We start from the raw sequence: 25629 nt of genomic DNA, 5'->3' as shown, positions 1-25629 counted from the left end.
TTACTCTAAGGTAGAGTCTGTCTTTGCATGGAGGTGCATTTCCTGTATGCAGCAAAATGCTGGGTCCTGTTTATGTATCCAATCCATTAGCAAATATGTTTTAATTGAGGGATTAAGTCCATTGATGTTAACAGATGTTAAGGAACAGTGGTTGTTGCTTCTTGTTATTTTTGTTATTAGAGGTGAAATTATCTTTGTGTGGCTATCTTCTTTTGGATTTGTTGGAAGAGGATTACTTTCTTGGTCTTTCTAGGGTATAATTTCCCTCCTTGTATTGAAGCTTTCCTGCTATTATTCTTTGTAATGCTGGGTTTGTGGAAAGATATTGTGTAAATTTGGTTTTGTCATGGTTTCTCCATCTATGGTAATTGAGAGTTTTTCTGGGTATAGTAGCCTGGGCTGGCATTTGTGTTCTCTTAAGATCTGTATGACATCTGTCCAGCATCTTCTAGCTTTTATAGTATCTGGTGAGAAGTCTGGTGTAATTCTGAGAGGTCTACCTTTATATGTTACTTGGCCTTTATCCCTTACGGCATTTAATATTCTTTCTTTGTTTTGTGCACTTGGTGTTTTGATTATTATGTGAGGGGAGGTATTTCTTTTCTGGTCTAGTCTATTTTGCGTTCTATAGGCTTCTTGTATGTTTATGGGCATCTCTTTCTTTAGATTAGGGAAGTTTTCTTCTATAATTTTGTTGAAGATATTTATTGGCCCTTTAAGTTGGGAATCTTCACTCTCATGTATACCTATTATCCTTAGGTTTGGTCTCCTCATTGTGTCCTGGATTTCCTGGATGTTTTGCATTAAGAACTTTTTGCATTTTGCGTTTTCTTTGACAGTTGTGTCAATATTTTCTATGGTATCTTCTGCACCTGAGATTCTCTCTTCTATCTCTTTTATTCTGTTGGTGATGCTTGCGTCTGTGACTCCTGATTTCTTTCCTAGGTTTTCTATCTCCAGCTTAGTCTCCCTTTGTGATTTCTTGATTGTTTCTACTTCTATTTTTATGTCCTGGATGGTTTTGTTCAATTCCTTCACATGTTTGTTTGTGTTCTCTTGTAATTCTTTAAGGGATTTTTTGTGTGTGTGTGTTTTGTCTTTAAGGGTTTCTACCTGTTTACCTGTGTTCTCAAATTCTTTGAGAGTGTTATTTATGTCCTTCTTAAAGTCCTCTATCATCATCGTTAGACGTGATTGTAAATCTGAATCTTGCTTTCCTAGTAATACAGGGAATTCAGGACTTCCTTGTGTGGGAGAAGTAGGTTCTAATGATGCCAAGTACCCTGGGTTGCTGATGCTTATGTTCTTGTACTTGCCTTTTGCCATCTGTATCTCCTTAGTGCTACCTGCCCTGTCTCTGACTGGAGCCTATCTTTCCTATTATCTTGGTTTTATCAGAACTGTGTGGGGTGGGTGTTACTACTGGGGTAAGAGCTGGGGCCCAAAATCTGCTCAGTGCTCTGGGCCAGGAGTGACTTCCTGGGTCCTAGTGGGTCCCAGTTACTCGCTGTTTGGGGCGAGCGTTGCTGTCTGCTTACTGCTTACCTAAGATAATGCCAGGGTTAGAGCACTTATGATGGGATTTTAAATATGATTTAATGGAATATTTTTGTAGTGACTAGTGGGTCAACAAAGTACTTTATAAATGTAAAATTTCTAAATGAATGATGGAAAAATCTGAATCTTTGATTGAACGTGTCTTCAATACCAGATCTCTGGAGGAAGAGGCAGGTGGAGCTCTGTGATTCAGAAGCCATCATGGTCTGTATAGGAAGTTCCAAGTCAGTTAGGACTACATGGTGAGACCCTAGCTCAAAAAAGAAAAAAAAATCTTATGTTTTTAGATGTAAAGAAATCTTACATATAGTTTTTTTATGCCATATGCTTTTGCTCTAATTAAAGACAAGCATAATTTCATAAAAACAAAAACAATTCATTATTTTAAGGTATTTCGGGGTTTTGGTTTTTGTTATTGTTTTTTTGATTTTTGATTTTTGATTTTTTTCTCTTAGAGATTGGTTTTCTTTGTGTAGTCCAGGCTGTCCTGAACTTGCTCTATAGCCTAGGCTGGCCTTGAATTTATAGAGATCTACCTGCTTCTTCCTCCTAAGTGCTGGGATTAAAGACATGAACTATTACTGTTTGGCTTATTTCAGAGTTTTAAATTTGATAATATCAGCCATTTGTAGAAAATATCAAATTCTCAGTGTAATAATTTAGTCTGCCTTTGTATCTGCAATTTAATAACTTTCAATTTCTTGAGGGAATATGGCTACCTTGATGTTTTGAGACCAACTCTCGGAGGAAAATTGTTAGTACCCACATTTTGGAGAAACATGCTGTATCTTGGTGGAGATCCCGATTGCTTGTTGTAAGAGGATTTATATCACATGAGAGGAGATTTAAACCTACAAGATCAAAGAATCATTCTTTCTCCTACAAACCAAATGTTAATAATAACATGCAAAAGAAATATTTGGAAATGGGCACAGTGTGAAAATAACCTACAGGATTCAGGGCATCAGCCTCCCCAGCTCTGCCTCTGAAGTATGCCCTTCTAGCTGCCGTAGTGGTCACACACCTTTACATATACTACTTATTTATTTATTTGGAGTTAGGTATCCCCTGACCCAAAATTTCCTTTTCTTTCTTTCCTTTTTAACTTGCTACATGTGGAGTTGATCGCAAGTGATATAGAGAGGCAGGGAAAGGGGGAAAGATCTAGGCTCAGTGGTGAAGCTTTGTCTCTTATTCAGAGAAGAGACTCTTGAGAATTGCTGTGGGAAGAGGCTCAAAGGTAAATGTGCTAGAAAAGTTAAGAATGAGGGGAAAGTTTTTGTACTAATGAGATAAGAACACACAGATGGGGTGCCTTCAAGTGGGATTGCCCCATTATTATCCTTTGGTCTTTTCTTTCTTTCCTTTTATGTTCTGGAGAAAGGGTCTTGTTCTACAGCTCATGCTGGCCTTGGGCTCGCCGTGTAGTTGAAGATAGTGGTCCACTTGGCTCAGTTTCCTGAATGCCAGCTTAGAAGTGTGTATCACCATACTTAGATTTACACCTGTAGGCTTGAAGTACATACACTCCCATCTTTAGCATCACTACTGTCCCATGTCGGGTTCTTAGGCAAATATATCTAAGACAAGCCCTGATCTGGGAGCCAGGAGACCTGAATCCTAGTGTCATTCCTTATCCCAGTGATTCTTATAATCCTGGGCAAATCTCTAGCCCTGTGACTCTCAGGTTACTGGTTTTTAAACAACAATTGAATAGACTCTTCCTAGCAGTATCTCTGAGCATTTCTCCAACTATTCCGAGTGAAGTTGTTAGCTGATATCCACTTAAAAGACATATGATTTTAGGTCATGAATGTTGTAATGCTAGTTGAGATTTTAAAGAAAAGTTCCCAAAGTGTGGTGGTGCAAGTCTGTAATTTAACTTGGGATGCAGGAGGTTAATCTAGTCTGGGATATATACAGAGACTCTGTCTCAAACCCAAATCTCAAACAAAGACCAATCAACCAACCAACCACCCAAACAACCAATAATAAAAAAACACAAGGGGAAAAATAGAAAAAAAGCACAGACAAGTTGGACTTTAATTCTGGGTAAAACAGAGGTGGGCTGTGTTGGGTGGGGCATGGGGAGGCTTCTGCTTCTTTCTTTCTGGTATTCTGGAATGTTCAACATAAATACTTTTTTTTATTATGTGTGTTTAAAGAGTCATTCTTTGCCTGTTGTGTTGTTGAAGATGCGAAGGAAGCTAAGGGTGAGTTAAAATGCATTAGACTTGGAAATGAGGCAATTAAAAACATACCTCCAGTAGTGATCATTTTTGATGTTTACATTCTTCTGAAAATTCTTGGTGAAGCCAAAAATCCTGGAGTCATCCTCATTATTAATTTGTCAAAATTTACCCCGCATCGTTTCTTCAGAAGACTACGTTGTCTCTATTCATAGCATGTACAGTCTCACCCCCTCTAACTGCCAGCCAGCTCAAACTCAGCCACAGTGATACTTTCTTTTGATTATTTTAACCATCTCTTAAATACCATCACTGTTTGCATTCTTGTCTTCCTAGAGCACATTCTTCCCCAAACAGCCAGACTCATTCCATAAGCCAGAGGTCAGATTGTGTCCTGCCTAAATGTTTCGAATCTTTTCATGTTATGTAGACTAAAGCACATGTCACACTGAACTACATGGTTTATGTAGACCTATTCTCTGATTCCTTTGTGCTCCTACACCTGACTCATTGACTCTATTCCAGACAAGATGATGTCCTAGTGTGTTTTCCATCATACGAGGCTCCTCAAAACCACAGGGCTTTCAGGTATAGGCTCCCTGTGTAGTGTACTCTGCAGGTATTTACATTCTCAAGGCAACTTCCTTTCTCTGTAAGGTCTTGGTTCAAATGTAAGCATCTCACAAAAGGTCATTGATTTCAAATAGCTTCTCCCTCCGTAGTTGTTGTCTTCTTTCATTCCCTTACCTGCAGGGCTGCTTGTCTCAATGGTATAACGACATATAATATGCTTCATTATTCTGCTTAGTATTTATTTTCTGTATCTTCCTAACAGAAAGAAACCAGAGCCTTTCATGTAATTTGTTCACTGTTTAAACCCAATCTTAGAAAAGTGCCTGGCATATATTCACACTCAGTTTTTATTACTGAATTAACAACAATAACAACAATAATCATGTCAACTACCATTTATGCTGGCATATCAATGTAGGATTTGAAAAACATATTCACTTGTTCTGGAAAAATGTAAGAAATGTGGACGTGGCTAGAGGCAGGAGGGTGTCTAACGTAACTGATGCCATCCAGAATGCTGTGAGAATCCAAGGGGCTGGAGGAAATATATTAACATGGCTGAGTTCCAAGTATCCAGCTGCTTGTGTGAAGGACAGCCCCAGGATCAAGAACTTGCTAGTCAAGCCCTGAGAAAATGGCAAGAACGTTTTCAGAGATGTGACAAAAGATGAATATAAATGAACAGTGTCTAACTGACAATTCCACTCATGTCTGCAGCATTATGATTACAGTTTATTGTGTTTGGTTGCTTAAGATGCCAGTTAAGAAACAGAAAAAGTTGAATATATGCCGTTTGTGTATTGAGCGGACAAAAAAGGAATTTGAATATATGTCATTTCTGTATTGAACATACAAAAAGAAAAATATCAGTTAGCAACCACTTTGAGAATAACAATAAGTGCAATACTGGAGCTTTTCTTTTAAATGGGCTCATTTAGTCTGTGATATATAATCTAATGATTCCTTAGAGGTAACAGAAAGAAAATTCCAATTAAATTTTTTGAAATAGCATCAAATGTAGCCTGAGAAATATATGTCTCCAAATACATATGGGAAACAAAACAGCTTGAACTTACATCAACAAACATGTATTTCATTTCTCCCTAAAAAGATAGAATCCCCAACAAGAGACTAATCATTTCCTTTGAGCTGCAATAACTGGAGTAGACTATGAAGCGACCAGACAACTAGGATAGCTCCCAGGGGTAAGGAGAGAGAATACTGTGTCCTAGAAATTATACCTGCGGATGTCTATTGCATTTAATCAGTATAGCAAAAGAAACTAAAGCCTGAATTTCTGGCTATAATGTATTGTGAAGAGAAGACAAATGAAATACCAGGACATAGAAATATGCTACTTTATTTTCCTACAAAGTAAATATGAAGATAGAAGAGTGGGGTTTGTTAGAAAAATGTGGACTATAAATGTAAACACTCAATAAAATGTGAGAACGAGCTCAACCTAAAATTGTCTTGCAGTAATGAATTACTAATCCTATTGTTCTTTTCTTCATCACTACAGACTCAATTTAGTTTTAGCAATCCTTTCTCTTGAAAATATATATAATGTAAAATTATTGATATAAACTATTCTAAAAGACTTTACTGAAATTATCTGAAGAACAATTGGTTAAAGTAGGAATTAGAGACATGCAGAGATTTCTCCCAATGTTTCCTGGGTTCTCTGATTCTCTGCAAAAACAGATGTTTAAATCATAAGATTCTTTTAATATATTTCTTTTACTTCTAACTCTAAAGGTTAATGATACTCTAATGGTTCTATTTATAGTAACTTTTGTACTTTATCTCATTTAAATTTGAATCTGTATCTTTCAGCATAAGAATATTCAATAACTCAATAATAAATTATTTAGTAAACATTTTCCTGGTTTCCTTTTGTTTTCTTTATTTACTCATTTTATATCATGATCATAAGCCCCTTTCCCCTCTCCTCCCAGTCCTACCCTAGCAAATTCCTCCCCCCATCATCTCCTCCCCTTCTCAGAGAAGAAAAAGGTCCTCTTGGTTACCACCCCACCCTGGGGCATCCAACCCTAGCTGAACTAAGAACTTCCTCTCCCACTGAGGCCCAGCCGGGCAGTAAGCTAGGAGAAAGAAGTCTAGTAACAGGTAACAGAGTTAGAGACAGCCCCCACTCTAATTGTTAGGGGACCTGCATAAAGACCAAACTGCACATCTGCTACAAATGTATAGGGAGCCTGTATCCAGACCCTGCATGCTCCTTGGTTGGTGGATCAGTCTCTGTGAGCCCCCATGGGCCCAGGACAGTTGACTCTGTAGGTCTTCTTGTGGTGTCATTGACCCCTCTAGCTTGCTCAATTGTAACTTCCACTCTTCCACAAGACTCCCCAAGCTCCAGCTGATGTTTGGTTATGGGTCTCTGTATCTGTTTCCATCCTAACTGCTAAATTATCCTCTTGGGAGACAGTTATGCAATGTTCCTGTCTGAAAGTATAGAAGAGTATCTAAATAGTGCCAGGGGTTGGCTTTCTCACATTTGATGAGTCTCAAGTTGGGGCAGTCATTAGTTGGCAGTTCCCTCAATCTCTGCTCTGTCTGTGCATCCCTGTGCATCCTGTAGGCAGGACAAATTTTAAATTGAAGGTTTTGTATGTGGGTTGATGTCCTTTTCCTTTCATTAAATATAATTTTATAATTCCTTCATCTCTCTCTTCTCTTTATCTCTCATGTCCATCTCAGGTCCCGAACTTTCCCCAGATCACAACCTCCTTTTAAAAAAACTGTTGTTACATATGTACAAATGAGCAAACATGAAAACAACCTCTTGAGTCCTTTCAATATGTGCGTGAATATATTTCTAAGGCTGACCACTTAGTATTTTATAACCAATTGGATGTGGAAGAGGGTCGCACCCAGAGAAGACTTAATTTTTTCTCTCTCTCAGTCATTGTTGATTGCTTATAGCTCTTTATCTAGAGAATGAAAGGAAGGTTGTGATATGTGTAGGATTAAAGTTCACTTTCCTGAATGATTTCCACTTGTATTCTGAGCTATTGATCCTCCCATATCAAAAAGACAAGTCACCCAGTGAACTCATAGAAAGTACTTGTTAGAGTATAAGCTTTTTCTCTGTTGTCTAAGAGTAGATGTTCATTGTGTGGGATACTCTGATTTGAATACTCTATTGTGTCCAGCAATGCCTGATACTTATGGAAGGCAAAGGAGTCAATGGTGATTAAATTTGGAGTTATTTTGATAACATTTTGTTGGGGGCTCAGATATGCCCATATTATTTATTATCCTTTTTCTGTACAAACTGTGTGTCTAAGAAACTATAGCAGAATGGAAGCATATGAGTCATGTTCCCAATTACCACACAAACTTCAATAACTTCTTGATACAAAGAATTGAATTACATTTTAGACTTGTCCCCAAGCTGCAATTCTAGTATATTTCCCCCCATTTCTTCAGATGGCTCACGGAAGAATAAGCATAGCGAGAGAGAGAAAAAGGATAAAGAAAAATGTTTTGGAAAACAATTACCTCTTGACGGACTGCAATCATCACCATCTGAGTTTGGATGAGGATGTAGGTCTTCTAATCAGATATAAAACTCAAAATTTCAAGTTAATAATATTATTTTAAAAAATAACCAGACTGTTATAACAACTAAAACATTCAAAAATTATAGATTCAATATATACTATAAAACAATAGTTCTACAGAAATAAAAAAAAAGTTGATGGAAGAGATTTTATGCTGGTTTATGGCAGAAATTTTGTCTTATAATTCAATGAATTCACCTATGATCTATTTTCATAGATGTGATTCTTGTGATGTTTGTATTTCAAATGCACAGTCATCATGGCATGTGTATATAGGGTGCATGAATTGAGTCATTTTAGTTAGAGACTCAAAAATCTACAGCATAAAACTTATATTAAAAGCAGCTCATTACTGAAAACAAGTGGGAGCTAAGAGCCAGGTGTCAAGGCCTAAGCAATCAGGAGAATCAGGGTCGGTGGAAGGATATTAGTGATCGTTAAACACTCAAGAAAATCAATCTCCGAGGAATAATTATTCTATGGAACACGCATTATTTTTTCTTTGCTTGTTATTCATCAATCATAAGTTTGGCTTTGCTATCAAGGTGTCATAAACATTTTCTCAAAAATATGGTTTTCATTAATAACGCTTGACAGAGCTTTCCCCTGAGTGCCCCCATAGGGACTGCGGTAGACAGCCCTCTGATCACCAGTCCTGTAGAGGAGGCAGTGATCAATGTTCAAAGGCTGAGTAAAGAAAAGAGAGGTATGGAACTCAGCACCATTTAGATTAGGACAATAAATCTATCACCTGTCAAAATTACTGTCTTTTTTTTTTTTTTTTTTAAAAAAACACATGGCTCCTAAATTTGTAGTTGAGTGTCAAGATTATTAATGAAATCATGAGCAAGCTGGCATTTCCTCTCCATTATAGTTTCATCCTTTGAAGGAGAGCAATGTGTGATGTTTACTCAGTATGTAATCTAATTTAGGAAGTAATGCTGGTCTACTGCTTTTGTTTGGAGTTAAATGCCAGCTTGCTTGCTATTTCTAGTTCGCTAAGATCAACTGATTGTAACCAAAACAGGGTTTAATAGTCAATGGCTAGTGGGGGAAAGGTAGGACTATATATAAAAGCAGGCTTTAAATAAATGTGTTTTCAATGAACAAATGGATGAGAATTTGCTTTAATGGTCTAACACGTAGATTATGCCTTATGGTAATGCCCTATATTGAGGTAAAACATGAGTACTTTGGGGATGAGAGAGAGAGAGAGAGAGAGAGAGAGAGAGAACGAACCAGAGAGGGAGGGAGAGAGAGGGGGCACAATATTATTAGAATGCTGTGCAAGTAGCTTATAGGATCACAGTTTTAAATAGCACGGATGCAGTATGGATATACATGAGTGAACAGCTCCGGTGTGAAATCAATAATTACACACAGACCTGACCCCAAATTAAGAACTGAAGAAACTTAGTAACGAGTCATTAAAAACAATGTAGATACTGATGCTGCTTTCTTCAGTGGGATGTTTCTATGTTTAAATGCGTAATTGGCAAAACCAAAGCAGAGAAAAATTACAGGCAAGGGGAAGACACAGCCAGTGCCAGTGCCCCGGCCCCTTGGAGATTTCTTGCCTTTTGTTTTATATATCCTTGATGGAACTGAAACTTGAGAATCCTGAAAAAAAAAAAAAAAAAAACAAAAACTAAATTGTGCTGTTCAGGGATAAACATTTTGGAAATAGCAGGCAGTCCACACAAACCTGTCTAACCACTGGAAATCGGTTTGATTTTATTCCCTAGCCTGAGTCCTCCTTTCTCCTAAGCTACATTTTCCCTGTTAGTGATGCACTAATATGTTGTAATACTATGTTCCCTCTGGAAGACTCTTCTCATATGTGTTTTCTAATAAATGTTCCTTTCCCATTCTCGCTCGAGTAGTCAAGCATTCTAGTCAGAAGACCAGAGCGCTTGCGGAGTATGCACAAGGCCCACTCCTTTTACCCAAAATGCTTTGCTAGGTGTCGTTTCCATTGAGAACCTTAATAAATAGCATTTGACATTCATGGTGATATTTTCATATCCTTTTAAATTCAACTTTTGGCACCGTGGATTGAACCCTGGGCCTTGTGCACACTATGCACGTGCTCTGGTCTTCTGACTAAAACACTAGCTATGCTCCCACCCTCCTTGTAAAAGTTCTTACCTGTTTTTAATAGAAATCTTTTTAGTTTTCTATTATTATAACAAAATGCCTAATATAATGAACTTTTAAGGAGAAAAAAAGGTTTATATCATGGCTTATGGTTTTGGAGGTGTCAATCCCTGACTGGCTGTTTTAGGCCTTAGGTAAGTCATGGTTGGAGTCCATTTTGTAGTAAATTGACAAAGCATGAAGAGAAAGGTGGGGGGAGGGAGGCAAGGAGAAGGAGAAAAAGAGAGAAAGCCTTTCATGTGTTCGTCATTAGAGTACTGGTATAAAAGTTTTCAGTTACAGAATACCTCTGTATGGTTTCCACTTTATCTCTAGACAGTAGACCAAATTTAGAAACAAAACAAAACCTTTTTTTGATGGGGGTAGGCTTGTGTTTTTAGTAATTCTTCACTGAACATTTGACCTTATATATACAATAATGGTAGAAGCCAGATGTGCCATATGTCTGAAAACCCACCACATGGTTAGGCCGAGGCAGGGAGATTGCTCAGAGTTCAGTGTCAGCTGGGGCACACAGGCAGGTATCAACTCAAAAAATAAGTAAATAAATAAATACATAAAATGAAAGAAACTAGAAAACAGAAATATTAGTGTTTTGCCACCAGAAGGCACCAGGGTGCCTGCTGTGGTAGCCAGTCAGTCCAATATATCCTTCCTGTTACTGACTGACATCACCGTTGCTTTGTGATTATGAGGGGATGTGGAATGAAGACCATTTTCCTCTGTATTCTCACTGCATCCTCAGCTTTCAGCACACCCTAGACACCTACATCTTTGAGAAGGACTTTATCCATGCTCCTTCTCTCAGCAGCTGACCACGGTTTCTGCCCACATGAGACTCAGGATAGTGACTCTCTTTACAGGGCTTTTGGCCCATCCTTAAACTTAGTCATCTTATGTGCCTTTAAGGGTAGGGTATTTTCCTATATGTTCCTAATTTTTAAGAAAGTTTGTGTTTTGCCAAGGGCTTTTGTACCTTTCTTTGAAGCTTTATAATGTACAGGTAATAATTTTAAATGGTCATTTGTGTGTGGTTAATCTTTTTTGTCATTTATCTGGATCTGTGTTTCCTCCTCTATCCTCAGTGGCTTCGGGAATATGAAGATTTATTTCTGCACCGGTTCTATCTAGTTTTCATTCCTACAGTTTTCTTTTTTTCAGAACCTCCACTTGGACTGTTAAGGCATGGAATGGTGCCACAGCTTGTACAGATACCTCTCTCTCTCTCTCTCTCTCTCTCTCTCTCTCTCTCTCTCTCTCTCTCTCTCAGATTTATTTATTTTATTTATATAGCTATACTGTAGCTGTCTTCAGACACACCAGAAGAGGGCATCAGATCCCATTACAGATGGTTGTGAGCCACCATGTGGTTGCTGGGAATTGAATTCAGGGACTCTGAAAGAGCAGTCAATGCTCTTAACTGCTGAGCCATCTCTCCAGCACCCAAGATTTTTGTTCTGCGTTTTCTCCAGTGGCTTCTGCTTCAGTAGTATTTCAGCTTCTTTGTGACCATCTCCATCAGCTCCTCCTAGGTCTTCTGCTAGGATTCAGAGATGTGATCAACCACTGCCACTGACCTTGTATTATTTTAAGACTATTGCTGGCCATTAGGTGATTGGACTCAGCAATAGGACCTATATTGACCTCTACTGGCTTCAATTTCTTCTCCTGGAGGAAAGGAAGGGAATTACTACTGTGTATAGCTGTACTATGAATATTCATGCTGATATTTTTAATTCTTTTGGATATTTTCCTAGTGGTGAAATGGCTAGGTCATATGGTAATTCTATGTATAACTTACTGAATACCTGCCAGATTGCTCTTTAGAATGGCCACACTATTTTACATTCTTGCCAACAATTCTGGAAGGTTCCCATTTCACCACATTCTCACTGAGTTTTTAATTTCTCATTGGATGAAAATCACCTTACGGGCTACAAAGTGGTATTTTACAGTTTATAATTTGCAAGTCTCCCATGACTGCTTGTTTTGAACATTTTTTGCATACTTTTTGTCCATTAGCATGTCTTTTTGGTTTTTGGTTCAGCTCTGCCTACTTGTTGACAGTGGTTTTGTCTTATTGTTGGTTTATGAGTTCTTATAATAATTCTGAATAAAAAGTACCAATTAGATATATGATTGGCCAATATTCGCCATAATTCTCTAGGTGGCTGTGTATCAATGCTCATAAATTTCTAACTTTGATCAAGTCAAATTTCCCTATTTACTTTATCATTCATGTCTTTCGTATCATTATTTCTAAGAATCCAATGTGAAGTCCAAGGTGAAGTAGTCTTGCCCCTATGTTTTCTCTCTCATTTTATAGTTTTATGCCTTGAATTCAAGTCAAGGATCCAGTTGAATGACTTTTACAGTCATTGTGAGGGAGGTGATTCCATTTTATCTTTTGTGAAGAATATCCAGCTATCTCAGTATTTTCTATCAGACAGATGTAATTTTTTGTTTTATTTCTGGAAATTGCGTAAGTACAGGTTGTGGGTAGGACTTACTTCTACAATCTTGATTCTAGTCTATTAACTCAAAAACCTGTCTTTTTTTTTGAGCCATTACCCCATATCTTTGGATGGTGTAATCTTGTGTAAAGTTTTGCCCCCAGGAAATTTATCACGAGTTCCACTTCACATTTCAATTTAGTGATTGATTGATTGATTGCCTTTCAACTTTCCTTTAAGAAAATAAAGATGAATTTTGGATTTTAGTAGTGATCTCATTAAAGCTGAACATTGCTTAGGGTTACATTGCCAGTCCTCCAGTACAGAAATGTGGGTGTCTCTCTGACTGGTTTAGATTTAATTCTTTTCAGCAATATATTCTACTTTTCAGCATTTATGCCTTCCACTTCCTTGATGCAAACATTCCTGTAAATAATGTTTTCTTCCAGTCTGTCCTTTGGACTATGCTGTTTCCCTGTTTGGGAGCAGCTTCATCTCCTATAAGAAATTCCTTTCTAACATCTTCAGGATTCTTGGTGAATGAAGTTTCCTCCCCATATTGGTGCTTCAGAATGATTCAGTTGTCTTCACTATTGGCTGCCTAATTCTGTTTCAGGGAATGTATCCTTGTTTTTATTTTTATGCTATTTTATCTCCCTTCTGTCTATTGCCCATATATACAAGCTCACATACTGGGTAGAACTCACTAAGTCGAGGAATCATTGTTTATTAATATTCAGTTTTACTTTGTATTCCAAAACTTTATCATTTCAAATGATCTATTTTGAAGTTTGCTGGTGTATTTTACTGCCTGTTCAGCCTACAGTGAAACTCTTGTGATTTTTTTTTTTAAATTTCAGTTATATAGTTCCAGATTTCTTTGGTTCCTGTTTGTAATCTGTGTATTTGTTAACAGTCTCATTTTTTTTGAGATAGTGTGGTTCTATTTTCTTTAATCTGCTTTGCTTAGTTTCTTAAATATGTTTAATAAAAGGCATTGTAACATGTTTGTCCAGTAAATCCAATAGGTGTCCTTTTCAGGGTCATTTCTATTTATTCTCCTGCATTTAGACCATACTTTTCCCCCTATAATATTTTGATTTCTGTTGTGAATATGAAACATTCAATATTAAACATGGTACTTCTAGAAGTTGGATGCTTCCAAATTATCTAGTTGTTGTTAGTGGATTATAGCTGCTTGGTTTTTCTTATTGGATTTTTTCTTGAATATTTTGTAACATCTGTATTATTTATGTGTGTATATGATATTTTTTGGTTTATGTTGTTATTTTGGCAATTTTTTGAATGGTAGAATGGGAAACAACAATTCAAAAAAGAAAGAAACAACAGATAAAACAAAAGGAACAGAAGACAAGGGAGGAAGAAAAAGTAAAAAAGGAAACAACATCTCCTTGTCATTGAGCATTTTCTTTCTGGGGCATGCAGGTAACTTTACAAGACAGCACTATCTCAGCCCTTACTCTCTACTCCTGAAAAGCTTGACATCAGTCACATGTCTAGAATATTTGTGGTTCTTCTTTTAAGCATGCATCCCGCCTGGCTGGACACAAGTGCTTCTAAATTTCCTGTTCTTGTGGGTGCTTTAGTGAGTTTATTTCCCAAAGGAACTTGCACCATCTTTTAATTCCAAATCTATGGCTCACTCTTCTGTTGTTTAATTCAACTCTGTGCTCTTGCCTATCTGCTTCGCAAGGTTTTTGAGCAGTGTTTCTATTTCCATGTGAGAATATTCCACAGTAGTGGAAAAGGGCAAATGCCTCTATAAGTCTTTTAGGTAGGCTACTTGATCTAAGCAAACAAAATCAGCTCTTGTCTAGCTGCTCCCACAAACCTGATAGCAAACAATCCACAGTGACATGCAGGGTTACCTCTTAAATACCACTACTGTACTATGGAGGGACAGGAGAAAGGCGAACAGAAGCACTATAAAGGCTTTCTATAATTTAAAATTTGCAAGAAATTTTGTCTTGACTAGCTCTCTGTCTTTATATTCCCCTCTCTAGTCCTCTCTCTCTCTCTCTCTCTCTCTCTCTCTCTCTCTCTCTCTCTCTCTCTCTCTGTGTGTGTGTGTGTGTGTGTGTGTCTGTCTATCTATCTTTGTTGTGGATGTATATATTCATCTCTCTCTCTCTCTCTGTGTGTGTGTCTGTCTGTCTATCTATCTTTGTTGTGGATGTATATATTCATGTGTGTTTGCATGTGTGCATATAGGTGCACGTGTATGTAGATAAAGGTCAGAAGTAATTGTTTGCATTCTTCCCCTATTACTGTCTACTATATATTTTGGAACTGAATCCAGAGTTCACAGATGGTCTAGGCTGGTCAGCCACTCCAGAGCTCATGGATGGTCTAGGTTGGCCAGCCGTTCCAGAGCTCATGGATGGTCTAGGGTGGTCAACCACTCCAGAGTTCACAGATGGTCTAGGGTGGTGAGACACTCCAGAGTTCACAGATGGTCTAGGCTGACCAATGACTTCAAGTGACCTGATTATTTTCCAGTGATCAGAACTCAGGTCCTCATGCTTGTTTGCAGGCACTTAACCCACTGGACTATCTCCAAACCCTCAAATTTTTTTATTGTTATAAACATCTTATGATTTTCCATACTTGTGACAAAGTTGATTTAGCCAGACTTTGCTAAGGATCATGGAACCAACTATTGTACATTTTTGCTGATGTCATCCCTACACATGGTTTTGTATTTTGAGGGTTTTTTTTTTTTTTTTTTTTTTTTTTTTTAGAATACTATTTTGTCTTTTAAAATGATACGAAGTTCAAATTTTGGTATCCACAGTTATATATGGGAATGTATCCACAGCTACTGGTTTCCATGTTGGCTGTGTCTGCTTTCTCACTCCAATGACAAGGTTAAGTAGTGGTGACAGAGAGAGTAAGGCCCACAAGCCTAAAATATTTACAATCTGGTCCTTTGCAGAAAAAGTTTGCCAATCTCTGTTTCAAAGTCTGTCAGCATCAGCAATTTCTCCATCTCTTCTCTTCTCCAAATTATAGATAATTATATACCTATAATACATCTATAACATATATTATATCTATGTATTATATATAATTATAAATATAATTATATATAGATAATTATAGATATCATCATCTGAAATGTTTTTGACTTGTTTAAAATCTGTTGGTTTGACATCTAGGATGTTTCTGTTTCTAAACTGCAAGCTTTATTCTTGTCTCTTACCCCCTTTCCAGGCTCTTTCTAATAACATTGTACTTTACATGTTTTTTGTTTTTTTTTACGTGTCACATTGTGTCATAAATGTCTATGCAGTAGGGCTTGCTTTTGTTTGTTGGTCCCTTCCGCTTTTCTAGCTTGGAAAATCCTGTTTGTTTCTAGAGCAGCAGATCTCAACGTGTGGGTTGTGACCATTGAAAAACACATTTCCAATGATCTTAGGAACCCCCAATCATAAATGTATTTTTGTTTCTATTTTGCAACTGTAATTTTGTTGCTAAATGGTGCCTCTGTTACTAAGACCACTGGAAATACATGTTTTCTAGTGGTTGCAACCCACAGGTTGAGAAACTCTGCTCTAAAGTGTGTTGGGTAATGCAGTCACATAGGAAGAGATTTGGGATATTATCCCAGGTTACATAATCCCCACACCCAGTGATAAGTGTGCCTGGAAGAGCAGAGCTAGGGTGAGGACAGAGAAGATGACTGGAAGACAGGGGCCGAGATGGAAAAGTGCATCTACCAGACTTAGACATCAGAAATGAGGAGGGAGAGATCATGGAGACTCCCTGGGAACCTCCAGGAGGTACTGGACCTAGAAACACCTCATTTCTGACTCTATTATAAACTCTATTCCTATGATCAAATAAATTTCTGTTGTTACCATTAACTGAGTTTATAGAAAACTGGTTTTGGCAGTCTGGGAAATGAATAAACCTTCTAAAAAGTCCAGTTGGAATGTTCTTTTATGAAAGATTACCCGATTCTCCTAACCTAGACAAAATTACTTATTTATTTCTATTTTATACTTACTTATACTATATTATACTTATATACATACTCATTATTACTATTAAAGCATTTTTTAAATTTTATATAGTGATTATTCATCTTTTCTTAAGCTAGTCACTTGTCCAAAATTTCATACTGTCCTTTACATAGCCTGGCATTTTTAGTACAGTAGATGTTCAGCACTTATTGAATGGATTAATGATTTCATAATATCAGGTTACACACCATTAATTGCTTTGAGTCATTTTTAAAGGCTTCTTTATTTGGTTCATCTACCTAAAAGCTAAGCTGCATGTCATTAGAGCTTCACCTTGCTCATATGTCCTAGATCTTATTTCTACTATTTAATTATAGTTGGAATATTGTGGCTTCCTTTGGGCTCACTGTGAAGTTGGGTTGTCTACTTCTGTCTCCAATCCAGCTAGTGGTTTCACTTTTCCTCTTGATTCTGTAGCTACACTGATATTTCAACTTTCTTATCACCTCACAGGGAAAATTACCTTGCAAGTGGTTTAATGAGTCAAAGTCAGACTATTATAGTTGGACAAACACATCCCTCAGTCATAAAGTATGGAGCTATATTATTTGCTTTGAGTGATTTCCCTCATATTTGTTTCTGTGTGTGTGTACACACGCATGCATGATTGAATGTGGAGCATAGCATCTTTGAGAGTCTTCAGGGAAATATACTGATCTCTAATGCTGAGAATATTTAAAAGAAAAATATAATCAGGTAGAGGCAATATGAAAAAATTTCAGTTGATATTTGTGCTCTGTGAACATTCATGGATTTGAGTTGTTTTTTAATGCTTTGAAAATGAACATACCTTTGAAACTTTTTTCAAGAAATATTTTATAATAGTAGTTGTATATGATTTGAAGTATCTTTTTTTTTAATTTAATTTAATTTTTTTTTTTTTTTTTGGTTTTCTGAGACAGGGTTTCTCTGTGTAGTCCTGGCTGTCCTGGAACTCACTTTGTAGACCAGGCTGGCCTCGACTCAGAAATTCACCTGCCACTGCCTCCCAAGTGCTGGGATTAAAGGCGTGCGCCACCACTGACAGGCTGATTTGAAGTATCTTAAACACCATCAAAATCTACCCATACATAAGTGTACCCAAAAGTACTGATGAAATTTGAAGAAACTACTCATGTTTTTATGTGTGTGATTGTTATTTCTTTTTTAAAAAAAGATTTATTTTATATGAATACACTCTTCTTGTCTTCAGACACACCAGAAGAGGGCATCAGATCCCATTAGAGATGGTTTTGACCCACCATGTGGTTGCTGGCAATTGAACTCAGGACCTCTGGTAGAACAGTCAGTGCTCTTAACTGCTGAGCCATCTTTCCAGCCCAAGACTGTTATTTCTTTTGGAAGCCATTGATACCACAATTGCTCCAGTGTGTTTGGAGCTGCTCCTCTGAATTGCTTATAAAAAGCCAAAGAAATACCAATTCCTCAGAGTCAACACTTATCATCCAAAATGTATCCCCTTCATCAATTCCTAGTTACTGAGCTCTGGGTCCTATTTTAAGTTTGGAAGATTCAATCATAAGCAAGACAGCTTGCTCTTTTCAAATATCTTTTTCTATTATTTAGGAGTGTTGAGGAAAGTTCTCCATTCTCATAAAATTGATTCTACGTGCAAACGATGAAAATTTTCTAAGAGTAATGATATTAAAATAATGAATTGAAATTTGTTATTTTTAAAAATAATCTAAAGTGCTCACTAATGTAGTTGGAACAGGTCATTCTTTTGAAAGCAAGGACAATAATCTTGAATGAGATTAGGTGAAGCACACACTTCTCAAACTTAGTAAGTGTTGCCTTACAGTATCATGTCATTTAGAAGTATTTAATAAAACCTTTTTAAAATCTATTCTGGAACTTTGTGCTTTCATAAATAAGTTAATTTTAGAGTGGGTTTTGAAGATGATAAATACATATAAAAACAAGAAAAATTGATGCACATTTTTAATGAAGTGAAAGGTATGCACTGAATCATGGGAAAACACATATATTATTTGATTAGACAAAGCATGAGTAGAGAAATTTATGAAATTTTATTAATGGTTTTAATTAAGAGCCACATCAAAAATACCCAAGAAACTTATATTTTAAAAAAGTTATGTTTTGCCCTGGCCCGGATACCTGTGGCTGGAGCAGTCTCCCAGGCGATCTGCTCCCCTCTGGAAACTGAGTCCAGAGGCACCCTAGCGAGAGCATGGACCGCAGAGCTGCAGAGGTACCCAAGAGAGTTCAAGGACCACAAAGCTGCAGGCATTCTAGAGAGGACGTGGCCCACAGAGCTGCAGAGCAGGGGAAACCATATCCTGAAGCATCCTAGAGGAGCAACTACATTCAGAGCAGCAAACACCTAGCTGGTCTACTACCGTGGAGACACCATATCCTGAAATATCCTAGAGGAGCCACTGTACCCAGAGCAGCTGGAGCTCAGGATCATAGAGTCATCTAGACCCCGAGGAGTTTTGACACAACCAAGATAACTGGAAAGGCAGAATCCAGTCAGAACCAGTGAGTGCGAGTAGTACTACAGCTAACCAAATGACAAAAGGCAAGCATAAGAATGTAAACAACAGAAATCAAAGTTACTTGGCATCACCAGAACACAGTTCCCCCACCATAGCAAGTCCTGAACACCACATCACACCAGAAAAGCAGGACTCAGAATTAAAATCACTTCTTATGATGATGATGGAGGACTTTAAAAAGGACATAAACAACACTCTCAAAGAATTTGAGGAGAACGCAGGTAAACAGGTAGAAGCCCTTAAGGGAATGCAAGAAAACACAACCAAACAGGTGAAGGAATTACACAAAACTATCCAGGATCTAAAAATTGAAGTAGAAACAATAAAGAAATCTCAAAGTGAGACTACCCTGGAGATAGAAAACATAAGAAAAAGATCAGGAGTCATAGACTCAAGCATCTCCAACAGAATACAAGAGATGGAAGAGAAAATCTTATGCACAGAAGATACCATGGAAAACATAGACACAATGGTCAAAGAAAATGTGAAATGTAAAAAGCTCCGAACACAAAACATCCAGGAAATCCAGGACACAATGAGAAGACCAAACCTAAGAATAATAGGTATAGATGAAGGTGAAGACTCCCAAGTTAAAGGGCCAGTAAGTATCTTCAACAAAATTATAGAGGAAAACTTCCCTAACCTAAAGAAAGAGATGTCCTTAAATATACAAGAAGCCTACAGAAACCCAAATAGACTAGACCAAAAAAGAAATACTTCCTGTCACATAATAATCAAAACATCAAATATACAAAACAAAGAGAAGATACTAAAAGCAGTAAGGGAAAAAGGCAAAGTAACATATAAAGGCAGACTTATAAGAATTACACTAGATTTCTCACCAGACTATAAAAGCCAGAAGATCCTGGACTGATATCATACAGACCCTAAGAGAACACAAATGCCAGCCCAGACTACTATACCCAGCAAAACTCTCAATCAATATTGATGAAGAAACCAAAATATTCCATGACAAATCCAAATTTACACAGTATCTCAACACAAATCCAGCACTTCAAAGGATAATTGGTGGAAAACTCCAACACAAGGAGGGAAACTACAACCTAGAAAAAGCAAGAAAGTAATCTTCCAACAACCCTAAAAGAAGGTAGCTATACAAACATAACTCCACTGCCAATAACAAAAATAACAGGAAACAACATTCATTTTTCCTTAATATCTCTTAATATCAATGGACGCAATTCTTCAATAAAAAAAACATAGACTATCAGACTGGATACATAAACAGGACCCAGCATTTTGCTGTATACAGGAAACACACCTTTGTGAAAAAGACAGACACTACCTCAGACTAAAAGGTTGGAAAATATTCTTCCAAGGAAATGGCCCCAAGAAACAAGCTGGAGTAGCGATTCTAATATCAAATAAAATAAAATCGTTTTTCAACCAAAAGTAATAAAAAAAGATAAAGAAGGACACTTCATATTCATCAAAGGAAAAATGTACCAAGAGGAATTTGCAATTCTGAACATCTATGCTCCAAATGCAAGGGCACCCACATACATAAAAGAAACTTTACTAAAGCTTAAAGCATACATTGCACCTCACACAATAATAGTGGGAGATTTCAACACCCCACTCTCAGCTATGGACAGATCGTGGAAACAGAAACTAAACAGAGACACAATGAAACTAACAGAAGTTATGAACCAATTGGACTTAACTGACATCTATAGAACATTTCATCCTAAAACAAAAGATATACCTTTTTCTCAGCACCTCATGGTACCTTCTCCAAAATAGATCATATAATTGGTCACAAAACAGGCCTCAACAGATACAAAAAGATTGAAATAATCTCCTGTACCCTATCAGACCACCATGGACTAAGACTCATTTTTGACATGGACAAAAACAACGGAAAGCCCACATACACGTGGAAACTGAACAATGCTCTACTCAATGATAACTTAGACAAGGAAGAAATAAAGAAAGAAATTAAAGACTTTTTAGATTTAAATGAAAATGAGGACACATCATACCAAAATTTGTGGGATTCCATGAAAGCAGTACTAAGAGGAAAAATCATAGCTCTAAGTGCCCACAAAAAGAAAATGGAAAGAGCATACATCAACAACTTGACAGCACACCTGAAAGCATTAGAACAAAAAGAAGCTAGTATACCCAAGAGGAGTAGACGGCAGGAAATAATCAAACTCAGGGCTGAAATCAACCAAGCTAAAACAAAAAGAACTATACAAAATATCAACAAAACCTGTATCTGGTTCTTTGAGAAAATCAACAAGATTTTCAAATAGACAAACCCTTAGCCAGACTAACCAAAGGGCACAAAGACAGTACTCAAATTAATAAAATCAGAACTGAAAAGGGAGAGATAACAACAGAAACAGAGGAAATTAAAAAAATCGTCAGATCCTACTACAAAGGCCTATACTCAACAAAATTGGAAAATCTGGATGAAATGGACAATTTTCTAGATAGATACCAGGTACCAAAGATAAACGAGGAGCAGAGAAACCATCTAAACTGTCACATAACTCCTAAAGAAATAGAAGCAGCCATTAAAAATCTCCCCACCAAAAAATGTCTGGGGCCAGATGGTTTTAGTGCAGAATTCTATCAGACCTTCAAGGAAGACCTAATACCAATTCTCTTCAAACTACTCCACAGAATAGAAACAGAAGGAACAATACCCAATTCGTTCTATGAAGCTACAATTATGTTCATACCTAAGCCTCACAAAGACCCAACAAAGAAAGAGAACTACAGACCAATCTCTCTTATGAATATTGATGCAAAAATACTCAATAAAACTCTTGCAAACCGAATCCAAGAATACATCAAAGCAATCATCCATCATGATCAAGTAGGCTTTATCCCAGGATGGAGGGATGGTTCAATACTCAGAAATCCATCAATATAATCCACTACATAAATAAACTCAAAGAAAAAACCACATGATTATCTCACTAGATGCTGAGAAAGCATTTGACAAAATTCAATATCCCTTCATGTTAAAAGTTTTGGAAAGATTAGGAATTCAAGGCCCATACCTAAACATAATAAAAGCAATATACAGTAAGCCAGTAGCCAACATCAAACTAAATGGAGAGAAACTTGAAGCAATCCCACTAAGATCAGGGACTAGACAAGGCTGCCCACTCTCACCTTACCTATTTAATATACTACTGGAAGTCCTAGCTAGAGCAATTAGACAAAAAAAGGAAGTCAAAGGGATGCAGATAGGAAAGGAAGAAGTCAAAATTTCACTATTTGCAGATGATATGATAGTATACTTAAGTGACCCTAAAACTTCCACCAGAGAACTCCTAAACCTGATAAACAACTTTAGCAACATGGCTGGATATAAAATCAACTCGAACAAATCAGTGGCCATCCTAAACTCAAAGGATAAACAGGCTGAGAAATTAGGGAAATGACACCCTTCACAATAGTTACAAATAATATAAAATATCTTGGAGTGAATCTAACCAAGCAAGTGAAAGATCCATATGACAAGAGCTTCAAGTCTCTGAAGAAGGAAATAGAAGAAGATCTCAGAAGATGGAAAGATCTCCCATGCTCCTGCATTGGCAGGATTAATTTAGTAAAAATGGCCATCTTGCCAAAAGCAATCTATAGATTCAATGCAATCCCTATCAAAATTCCAAATCAGTTCTTCATAGAGATAGAAAGAGCAATTTGCAAATTTATTTGGAACAACAAAAAACCCAGGATAGGAGAACTATTCTCAACAACAAAAGAACTTCTGCGGGAATCACCGTCCCTGACCTCAAACTATACTACAGGGCAATAGTAATAAAAACTGCATGGTATTGGTACAGAGACAGGCAGGAAGATCAATGGAATAGAACTTAAGATCCAGAAATGAGCCTACATACCTATGGTCACTTGATCTTTGACAAAGGAGCTAAAAACCATCCAGTGGAAAAAGGAAAGCATTTTCAGCAAATGGTGCTGGTTCAACTGGAGGTCAACATGTAGAAGGATGCAAACCAATCCATTCTTGTCTCCTTGTACAAAGCTCAAATCCAAGTGGATAAAAGACCTTCACTTAAAACCATATACACTGAAACTAATAGAAGAGAAGGTGGGGAAGACCCTTGAATACCTAGGCACAGGGGAAAAGTTCCTGAATAGAACACCAATGGCTTATGCTCTAAGATCAAGAATTGACAAATGAGACCTCATAAAATTGCAAAACTTCTGTAAGGCAAAGGACATTGTCAATAAGACAAAACAGCAACCAAGAGATTGGGAAAAGATCTTAATCAATCCTACATGTGATAGAGGGCTAATATCCAAGATATACAAAGAACTCAAGAAATTATACTCCAGACAACAATATAACCCTATTAAAAATGGGGTACAGAGCTAAACAAAGAATTCTCAACAGAGGAAACTCAAATGGCTGAGAAGCACCTTATGAAATGCTCAACATCCTTAGTCATCAGGGAAATGCAAATCAAAACAACCCTGAGATACCACCTCACACCAATCAGAATGGCTAAGGTCAAAAACTCAGGTGATAGTAGATGCTCACAGTTAACCACTGATATAATCAAGGGTTTCGCAATGGAGAACTTAGAGAGAAGACTGAAGGAGCAGAAAGGGTTTGTGACCCCAGGAGGAAAGCAACAATACCAAAAAACCAGAGCCCCCCAGGGTCTAAACCACCAGCCTGGGAGCACATAGGGAGGGACCCATGACTCCAGCTGTATATGTAGGGGAGGATGGCCTTGTAGGGAATAGGTGGGAGAGGAGATTCTTGGTCCCATAAAAAACAAACACAGAGTGTGTGGGGGGAATGTGAGGGTGGGGAGGGGGTATTGAGGGGGGTAGGTGCGGGCACTCCCTCATAGAAGCATGAGGAGGGGGGATGGGATAGGAGGTTTCTGGGTGGTGGGAAGAAGTGGGGTGAGGGGATAAAATCTGAAAGGTAAATATAATACCCAATTAAAAAAAAAGAGAGATGAAAAAAGGAGAAAAAAAGAAGAAAAAAAGAAAAAAGAAAGAAAAAAGAAAAATAGGAGATTTAATAACACAAAGGGAAGGATTTAGAAATTTAGGAGGCAGTTTATGTTAATGGAAACAGCATCATGGAAACTGGAAAATCACACCCTCATAGAAGCACAAGAAGGGGGGATGGGATAAGGGGTTCCTGGGTGGTGGGGAGAATAGGATAAGGGGATAAAATTTGAAATGTAAATATTACAACCAATTTTAAAAAGGAGAAAAAAAAAAGTTGTTAGAACCAACATCTTTAAAAAAGTGTCAGCCCTCTAGGAAAAAAAATTTTTTTTTCTTGATACAAAAACTTGTTCTGAGAATTATATATTGCAGAATACACAGCCTTGGTGTATCTACTTATCAAGCATACTGAGCAGACCTGCCCAAACCTCCGATGTCTTGGAATTCCATCTGGATGCAGTGAAGACAGCGTCAGAGGCTTATCAATTTACTCTTCCCCCCACCCCTCTTCTAATATCTCAACGCCCATAATCAGCTTGAAGAAGTTAAAGAAGAGTCAGCGCCTCTATTCCCTGGGCTTGGAGACTAAGGTGGTTAATACTGGTCTATCTTTCTAGGGAAAAGTAGTGGTTTTGTTGGAACAGGGAGGATTAGCTAGGACTTATTGCATAGCCATAACCTATTGGTAGAGATATGTATAATTAATATCAAGATGAAGTTATAATTTTTTAAATGGTACAAAATTTACTTTGATTTCAAATTTAAGGTTTTCATTGATACGAGCTCCTTATTGATATAAAAGGGAGATGAATATTGATACTCTCATGGGCATTGTGCCTGTATAACACATTTACTAATAGAAGACTTAGACCCAGTCCTTCTTTAACTTTTTTAACTGATTTGGAATGGTTAGCCTATGAGTTAAGGGACTATAGCAAATTCATGGCTTTGAGTTTATTGTTAGGGTGTTTTCCATATTTTATTTAGAAATAGCTGAGAGGAGTTAACAGACAACAGTCCAGGTTACCTTGCATGGATAGTTGGTTTTCAAAACTTCAGAAGTCCGTAGAATTGACTTTACAAATAGTTCTATATTAATGTTCATTTTGATTAGAGACCTGTCTGCTCCTGACAGCTTCCTGTCGTGGATTCTAAGAAGAAATTGAGCATCCTTAGAGTTACTCCAGTTGTGTGGTGACAGCCACTAGGCAAGAATTGCCTCTTTCCATCTACAAACAAATTACTGTCCAGAAAAGGACACACTTGCAGAATAGTCGACTGATTATATCTGCCTAGACAGAGTAATCAACCCTTAATAATTCTGCAGCACTAAGGTCTGTCAGATGATTCTGGGCCAGAAGGCTGAAGAACAGATGCTCCAACGTTTTGTAGTAAAGGGAGTGTCCAGGTGTTCAGAGGTCTCTATAAATTGGCTAAGTTTTAGAAGCTATGCTTAGTGCTTCCCATAATTTCAGTTAACTCAGTCATTCTGGATTTCTGGCAGGGTTGAAAACTTATAGTCTCATAGCCAATCCTGGCTATTTACTTTGAGAGAAAAGATCTGAGTGGATGGT

Source organism: Arvicanthis niloticus, chromosome 28 (assembly GCF_011762505.2).
Source record: "Arvicanthis niloticus isolate mArvNil1 chromosome 28, mArvNil1.pat.X, whole genome shotgun sequence".
NCBI classification, from domain to species: Eukaryota; Metazoa; Chordata; class Mammalia; order Rodentia; family Muridae; genus Arvicanthis; species Arvicanthis niloticus.
This window is presented reverse-complemented; position numbering follows the sequence as displayed.